The sequence below is a fragment of the Vitis riparia genome, chromosome 11 (assembly GCF_004353265.1).
Source record: "Vitis riparia cultivar Riparia Gloire de Montpellier isolate 1030 chromosome 11, EGFV_Vit.rip_1.0, whole genome shotgun sequence".
Classification (NCBI taxonomy): Eukaryota; Viridiplantae; Streptophyta; class Magnoliopsida; order Vitales; family Vitaceae; genus Vitis; species Vitis riparia.
In genome coordinates, this window is record NC_048441.1 from 7,403,907 (window position 1) to 7,413,655 (window position 9,749).

Consider the following 9,749-nt stretch of genomic DNA (forward strand, 5'->3'; position numbering starts at 1 on the left):
TTTGCCCTTTAGACAATAACTTGAATAACTATGTAACTTGTATTGATGCATATCTAATAATTAGAAAGCTATAGAAACCTTACTAGTTTTTACGTCATTGAATTCTTAATGTTGTATTCTTTCACACTTAATCACTAAACAACTTATTATTGAGACATCATCCAATTCACTATTCAATAATGCAATTGTGTTGCATATGAGGCTTAGAATACCATAAACAATTAAGAGAATTTAGAGAAATCAAGAAGATATGAAGGAGCCTAATGAGAGTCATATGCTTAAATCCTCATTAGAAACTATTGATAACGAGGAAGAACACCTATAATGAAGTACCATGTGGTAAGACCTTAAACATAACATTTTTAAGGATTCTTTAAAAGCCTTTTTAATGGCTTCTGTTGATAAATTTTCTTAGTTTTTTTGTTTCTTTTCAATCATAAATAGGAGCAAATAGTGTAAGAATACTTTTGGAGGTTTAAATAGCTTAGTGAAGAATGAGAGAAATGCTAAGAAAAGTTAAGTTATGAGACTAAGTTAAATGATAAAGCAAGAATAAGAATGATCAATAGTTCTAGAGAGTGTGATCAATTGTTCTAAAGAGCATGATCAATTTTTTTGAAGATCATGATAAATCATATTAAGCATGGACCTATTATTATCCTTACTTAAACCAGTACAATGATCATCAAAAAAGGAAAGAGCTCAAAAGATAAAAGGAAGGATGATCATAACAATGAGAAGCATGTGATCATCTTATTTTAGGGGGTAAACGATCAAGCGCCTGCAATATAAATTTTTAATCATCTTGGCACACGAGGAACCATGTGTAGGGAATCCTAAATTACTTCATTCCCTAGCCTTGAAGCTCATTAGGTGAATGTTATCATCCTTAGGGCTACTAGATCCTAGCAACAAAAACAAAACAACATTTAAAAACTTTATAAGGTCTAGCATACAAGGTTAGGGGTGCTTATCGAAAATCTAGATGTTCTTAATCAATTCCTTTCAATGATCAAATACCACGGTAGTTGTTAGAGATCTTGCAAACCATTGATTTTCCACTCGATGACTCCTCCTTGAAGCTAAGCACTCAAATGGCAGAGATTTGGAAGGTGAAGGTTAAGGTCCTCTTTTTGGAACATATAGAAGAATGACAAAAATTTGAAGTCTTAATCTCTAAGGGACTATTTATAAGCTTCCTACTAAGCTTAAGTGATATGAACCCAAATTGAGTTTGGGTCACTTAATCTTAGCTCAAAAAGGGTCCTAATTAATTAATTAATCCAATAGAACTTCAATTAATCAATTAGCCTAGTCCAAAGATGACGTTCGCTAACTCTTATGCAACCTTACGTATTTACCAAAATGCCCTTATGCACAAAAGGGAACTAAGAACCAATCCAACCCTCATAAATCATGTAATCAAAGTATATTAGCTCGATTGGAAACTATTGGGACCTATAGGATAGTGTTAGTTCCCTCATAATCCAATTCTAAAGTTGAGTCAATAACCTACTATAGAAAGCTTGTAGGAAAACCTAGATTACTATGTACCCTAGCTTTGGATCTTGTAGGGTGTATGTTATCTATCCTTAAGCTCTCTAAATCTAATGCATCAGAAAATAATGACCATAAAAACCATATTAAAACTAGATCTAGAGATATAGTTACATATGTACAATTTGGATATTCCCGGATCAATTCTTTGTAGTGAATAGTGTAATTGAATGTCATGGTAGTCACTAGAGATCTCGCAAACCATTGATCTTCCACTCAATGACTCCTCCTTAAGTCTAGACACTAAGATAGTGGACATCTTTAGGGTGGATGCTAAGGTTCCCTCTTTGGACTAAGGATGAGAGTGGCAAAAGTTTGAGCCCTAACCCCTAAGGGGGTATTTATAGGCTTCTCATTAAGCTTAAGTGACTTAAGTCCACCTTAGGCTTGAGTCACTTAATTTAGCTTAAAAATTGTCTTAATTAATTAATTAATTAAACCAATAAGGCTCTAATTAGTCAATTAGCCCAATTTAAAGATACCGTTCACTAACTCCTATGCAACCTTGCTTGGATACCAAAATGCTTTTATGCACATAAGTGAAACAAAAATCAATCCAACCCTCATAAACTGTGCCATCAAGGTATATGAGCTTGAGCGAGGGCCATTGGGATCCACTCCACTATAGTGAGTTAACTAGACTCCATTACTTTATGTATATTATAATGAAACATTAAGTACTTAGGTTCATAAGACATTAAGTACTTAGGCTCATGACCTGCTATCCACTGTATATAGTCTCCCTATGAACAGGTGTTCATAATCTAACAAGGTAAAAGCCATCAACCTCTCAAGATTACCTTTACCATCCTTGAGCTCCATAACTTTCATGGGTTTCATAACTCTATGTCAAATTTTACTAAAGAAATTATTACAATGCCATAAGTTTCATGATCACATATCATTAAGATCACCTAAGAAGACACATTGTCTCAAAGTTTGTGAAATATCATGGTGCCTCTATTGAGAATACATATTGTTATTGACTTTATTAAAAGTGACACAATTCATAAAGGGGTATATGATCACTTTAGGATCTCACTTGTAGGTTAAAGTCACTGCTAACTTTTACACAAGCTCAGCATTCTTTCAAGGTTAAGAGACAATATAACATAACAGTTTAGTGAAGTTATGACTACCTGATAGCCTTACATCATGACTCACTATAGGTCCTATCAATGTGTAACCATAAAAACTAGTGCACTCACTATGGGAACCCTATCCTGATAGCCAAGACCAGCCATCCCTCTAATTAGAAGGTAATGCACTACAACTTTAAATGATCATCTAGGTTCATGAACTAATTGTGAACAAATCATGTACTTGCAAGGAATCTATAACTTGGATCTTCTATGTAACTCTTAATGTACCCAAGTCATGTACAATATAAGAGATGTTAGACGAGAATGCTCATAAAGTATAATGTATGGAATAAGGATAGATAAAAGTGAAACTAGAATATCATTAAATATATAATAAATTCAAAATATGTTACATCATGTAATGCTTTTAAGGACTTTATCATAACAATCTCCCAATAGCCCTTAAAGCATAATAGTATCAAAACATACTAGACACACATCTAACACTTATGTTATACTTGTGACCATCAAAGGCTCTCCTCATCAATGTCTTAGTGAAGGAATTTACCGGATTCTCAACAGAAGGTATCTTTTTAATTGTCGCATCACCCCTCTAAAGGTAGTAAACCCTTCTTGGAGGCTTGCATTGTGCACTTGACCAACTACTTGCCAATATAGGAGGCTTGACATAATGTAATTTTATATAGCCTTCTTATGGGCTTAAGTGACTTAAGTCCATCTTAGACTTAGGTCACTTCATCCAACCCATTTGGGTCCTAATTTATTAGTTAACTCTATTGAGCTTTAATTAACCAATTAGTCTAATTTAGAGAGACTATTCATAATCTGTTATGCAATCTTATTTATTTACCAGAATTCCTTTATGTGCACACATATGAATAAAGAACCCAAATACCCCTTAATAAATGTATTATTAAGGAATATGAGCTTGAATGGGAATTATTGGGACTTATAGGAAAATAATGACTCCCTCATAATCTAATTTTGAAGATGGCTTTGTTGGAGACCCCAGGTTACTTTGTTCCTAGCCCTTGGATCATGTGGGGTGCATGCAATTTGATATGAGGCATCTCAAGATCTAAGCACAACAGAAACATGACATTCAGAAACCATTAAAGAAAGTATATCTAGATATTAGAAGAGCAATACCTATGATCTAGATGTTCGTAAATCAAATCCAATTTGAAGAAGATGTAAAATGTGTGCTAGTTGTCGTAGATCTCATCAACTCAATGATCTTCTACACGATTTTTCCCTTCATGGAACTTGCCACAAGAGAATGATGGGTTTCTCTCACTCTTTCTAGAAGATGATGCAAAATTCTAAGCCCTAATCCTAAGGGAGTATTTAAATGTTTCCCTATGTGCTTAAGTGACTTGAGCTCAAATAGGGCTTGGATTGCCCAATCTAACCCACTTAGGTCCTAATTAATTAATTAACTCTATAAGGTTTCAACTGATTAATTAGTCTAATCTATAAAGTCCATTCATAAGATTTAGTGCAATTTTATGTTTTTACCAAAACACCCTTATGCACACTTATGAATTATAAACCAAAATACCTCAAACTAATGAGTCATCATGAAATAAGAGCTTGAGAGAGGACCATTGGGACTGATAGGAAAATATTGGTTTCCTCATAACTCAATTATGAAATTTGTTAGCCCAAGGATTCTCCTAATCATGTTTTGATGATAACAAACCATGGTTAAGTTACTAATTGGTTAGAATTATAAAGAATTTTAGGTGTTAATTTGGAAATTCATCAAAGGACCTAATTGATGCAAGATCAAAACTTTTGAAAGACCTTTTAATCATAGGAAACTATGTAAAATGAATGCATGGGTGTACTTAGAATTTTTCATATCATTTCATGCATCTTTAAAAAATCAGTTTATGCATTAAAGTTACATTTCCATCAAAATTCGAGTTCTATCAAATGAACCTTAGGTAAAATGTTTCAAAATTGACATATTATTTTACCTAAAGACCTTGCATAAGTTCTAGAAGCAAAAATACAGGAAAAAGATAGGTTTTCGGACCAAAAATGGTGAATCGATCGAGGCACTACCCAATCGACTCAACCAGCTAGAGTACCGATCGATCGGTTACTCATTCCTAGTCAAGGGAAAAAAATCTTCTCTCTTTCTTCTAGTAGCCCTTCTTTCCCAGTTGAGGGATATGTCTTCCCAGTCAAGGTCCGATCGAGGTCCGATCGAGAGATGTAAAAAACCTTATCTCTCTCTTCCAATAGCCTTTCTTTCTCTATCGAGGGATATGCCTTCCCAGTCAATGTCCAATTGAGGTCTAGTCGAGGGTAATGGTCACTTGCCAAGCATTTAATGTTCCAACGGCTAGTGAATCGGTCGACCCCCAACTCGATCGGTCGAGGCTGCTTTTTGGCTTTTTGGCTTCTGATGTTAGAAACCTATAAATTGAGAGCTCCACTTTATTTATGAGAAGAGAACACCTGCATTTATTTGTTTACCTACTTGTTCTTGCCATAAAAGCTCTTATTCTTTTCTTAGTGCATTAAATCTCCATTTGCATTTTTTTTTTAGTGCACCTTTGTGATTCATCCTAGCCTTGAGTTGTATTTGAGTCATTGTTGAACTAGGTTGAGAGATTCAAACTTGTTAATTAAGTGTTAAAACCTTCAAGTGAGTAGAGACTTGAAGAAGTTGTGTAAGAACCCATTGGAATCGAAATCCAAGTGTAAAAAGTGATTAGAAGTTTAGTTGAAGCTTCGAGTATAAGTGGAACCCTCACTCAATTAGGAGCTTGAGAGAGTGGATGTAGGCAAGGAAGTGACGAACCACTATAAATCTGAGTTTGCTTTCTATAACCTTATCTCTTTATTTTTGTGCTTCTTGTGCTTAATTTTATTTTGTTTAAATTTTTTTTTTAACTCCAATTGAAACCCCCCCCCCCCCCCCCTTTCTTGGGTGTTTTTATCTATTTAGATTAGCCCTTTATTTTCTCAATGAAATTGATTCAACATTTCATTAAATAGAATTAACTGCACTCCACTATCTTATATAATTCTAATGAGGCAAAGCTCGGGTCTATGACCTATTATCCACTACACACAAACTTTTCCCCCCTCCCCCCACCAATGAATTGGTGTATGTAATATAACAAGGTAATGTTATCAACCTCTTAGGATTACTTTTCCAATCCTTGAGTTACAAATCTTCCTATTATGTGATCAATTAACAAAATTTAGTTCACAAAGAGCATGTGTTAAATTTCATTAAAGGAATTGATATGACCATAATTTTCTTGATCACATGTTCTTAGGATAATCCAAGGGGACATAATGTATCAATCTCATAAGATATCATGGTGCCTATATTGAGAATACCTATTACCACCAACATCCATCAATAGTAACGCAATACATAGAGAATATGTAACCACCTAAGGGTCTCACTCATAGGTCAAAACTTCGTATTGATTTCAACATAGGCTCAATATCTTTTCAAGATTGAGAGTCTACACAGTATAGTAGCCTGGTGAATTATGACTACCAAATAATTATGATCCATATAGGTTTTATTTCATATGTAACCATATACACTAGTGCACTTACCATGGGAAAGTCATCCTAATGACCAAGATAAGTTATCCCTCCAATTAGGAGATAATGCACTATAGTATTTGCTAGACTACCCAGTTCCATGAACTAATTATGAATCACTTAGCACCTTACAAAGAACCTATGACTTGGATCTTTCATGCAACTTATAATGCACCCAGATCATGCAATGAAAATGATATGATATGAGGGTGATTACTCAAGAGAAATTTCATGAAAGGAAAATTAGTGATTCATTCAAACCACTTAATGGGAAATGTCCCAAGAATTAATGTAAAAAAAGATAATAAAAGGAACAAGAATCATAAATAAATAAATTTATTAATGAATTTAAAATTTGTTATATTGTCATGCTTTCTAAAAGTTTTGAAAGAAGATATAGGGAATATGAAGAATTGATTGACTTACGAAAAATAGATAAAAGGAAATATTACCGTGTTTTGATGAAACTGTAACTTTAAAGAATAAACCGATTTTTTCAAAGATGCATGAAATGATACGTAAAACGCACTCATGCATTCACCTTACATATGTTTCCTATTATTAAGGGTCTTCCAAAGGTCTTGATCTTGCATCAATTTGGTTCTTTGATAAATTTCCAAATTAATGTCTAAAATTCTTTATAATTCAAACTAATTAGTAACTTAAACACAATTTGTTATCATCAAAACTTGATTAGGAGAACCATTGGGCTAACAAATAATTTGGTATTAATTAGGATGAATTTATATTTTAACAAACAAAATTATTATTAGGTTTTTTATATAAATAAAATTAAGAAATTCTAATTAAGAATAACTATATTTAGGTATTTTGTTGAAATTTTCAATCATGACATGATGTTATTAGGTCAACCGTCAATATTGATCAACGCCAAGCCTATCAAGGGGTATGACGTAAATTCAAAAAATTAGAGGGAGCGTTTGTGTAATTGTACATATAAAAACCAAGTAAAAGCATGGAAGAAAATGTCGGGATGTATCAGAGATATATCGCCGATATATCGTGTATCGGAGGTCGTCGACATGATATTTCATGGAGATTTATCGAATGGGAGAAATATCGCTGAATAACGGCAAAAAATCAGCGAATATGGTGGAAAATCGTCAATTTTTTAGTATTTTTTGCTACTTCCTTCCGCGTGATCCGACGGCCCAGATCACGCCTGCATTAATCTAACAGCTCAAATCATGCCCACCTCCAACAGTCATGCATCTGACGCCCCAAATTGAATTTGGATTTGATCCAATAGTTGGGATGTTTTTCCAACGGTAAAATCATGATCAAATGGTCAGATTTCGCCTAGATTTTGATCCAACGGCTAAAATTGTTTTTCAACGGTAAAATCATCTTTCAATGGTTATTTTGGCCCAAATTTTTCCTATAAATAGCCCATTTTGCATCCATTTCATCCATATTTGATTTTATTTTTCATTTGCTCTCTTCTTGCTCCAAATTTTTCTAAGGTTGCTCAATTATTCAATTATTTTAAGGTATGTTTGTTTTTAATTGTAATTAATTTTGTTTTAAATTGTATTTAATTAATGTATTTTCAATTAATTAGTATATTTGCAATATGGATGATTTAATGTTATTTTTACATTCAATTGTAATTAATTTGTATATTTTTATTAAATTAACTTAGGTTAATTTGATTATTTAATTATAGAATGATATGTTTATTTAGATGATTATTTAATTTTATTTTCGCATTCAATCTAGTTAGAATTATATCAACTAGTAAACATTAGAATTAGATTTAGATTCAAAAAATTAACTTGGTTAAATTATTTAATTAACACAAACTAGTATATTTGGAATATCAAATATGTTCATTTTTTATGATTATTGTGATTTATTTTCACATTCAATTATAGTTAATTTTTATATTTAGTAAATTTTTCATAGAATTAGATTTAGATTCAAAAAATTAACTTGGCAACATTATTTAATTAACATGAACTAGTATATTTGGATATCAAATATGTTCATTTTTTTATGATTATTGTGATTTATTTTCACATTCAATTATAGTTAATTTTTATATTTAGTAAATTTTTCACAGAATTAGATTTAGATTCAAAAAAAAAATAACTTAGCTAAATTATTTAATTAATTTAATTAACATGAACTAGTATATTTAGAATATTAAATATGTTCATTTTTTTATGATTATTATGATTTATTTTCACCTTCAATTATAGTTAATTTTTATATCTAGTAAACTTTTCATACATTTAGATTTAGATTAAAAAAAAAATTCCATATTAAATTATTATTTAACTTTATTTTCACATTCAATTATAATTAATTAGTATATTTTGTAGATTTCTCATAGATTTAGATTTAGTAAACTTAGTTAAATTATTTAATTATTTTAGATATTAGCATAAATTAGTATATTTGGAATATGCTCATTTTACATCATTATTTAATTTTTTTTTCATATTCCATTGCAATATGTTAAATTTAAATGATTACTTAATTTTTGTTTACATTGAAATCACATTCAAGTGTATTTTTTTGCAATAGATTTAGCATGGCTAGTGGAAGTGGTCTTCCCATGCCAAGGCGAGATCCAACTTGGAAGTATTGTTTACCAATAGAGGGGAATACAAATGGGACAATTTGTAATTTTTGTGGGTTGTTGATGAAAAGTGGAGGTATCACATGATTCAAGTTCCATTTAACGCATAACAACTCCAAAAAGTGTTCGAGAGTGCCTCCCGAAGTGAAAGAAGAGATACGATTAATGGTGCATGACAAAAATAAAGCGAAAGCAAAGAAAACTGTAGATATTCAAGAGATTCGTGGTCAATTACGTGCCACAATGGGGGCTAGTGATACACATCTAATAGATGAAAATGATGATGAAGATATGTATATGTACCTAGATGAGTGGGATGCATATTGATTTGCAGTTCGTGCCTCGAAAGCAACAAAATGGGAACGTCAACAATATGAGAATATTGTAGGAAACAAATGTAAAACGGGAAAGCCTCCACGGTCTACTGGTACATTGATAACGATGCAAAAATCACGAAGTATGCAACATTCGAACCAATCACCCCCTATTGCCCCTTCGTTCTACAAGTCTTCTGCAGCAAGACAAACAAATATCAAAGATATATTGAAGGGTGGTTCAATTAAAGAAACGATAGGACACTTAATTAGAAAAATTTTCATTTATAAGAGCATCACACCCCAAAAAACAAAGTCTCATCACTTCAAGAATATGATTATTGGTGCATAACAAGTAGGTAATTACTAATTTTTGAATTGTTATATTGTTTCAAACTTTTAGTAAGTATAGTTTTTTGTGTCATGTTTTATATATTTGTTATATATGAAGTGCAATAATGGGAATTGAACCTCCATCTCCATATGAAATAAAGAACAAGTACTTGGAAATGGAGTACAAAGAAATGGAAGTTTATGTGAACTAGCAAAGAGAAAAATGGAAGACATATGGGTGCACAATAATGTCAGATG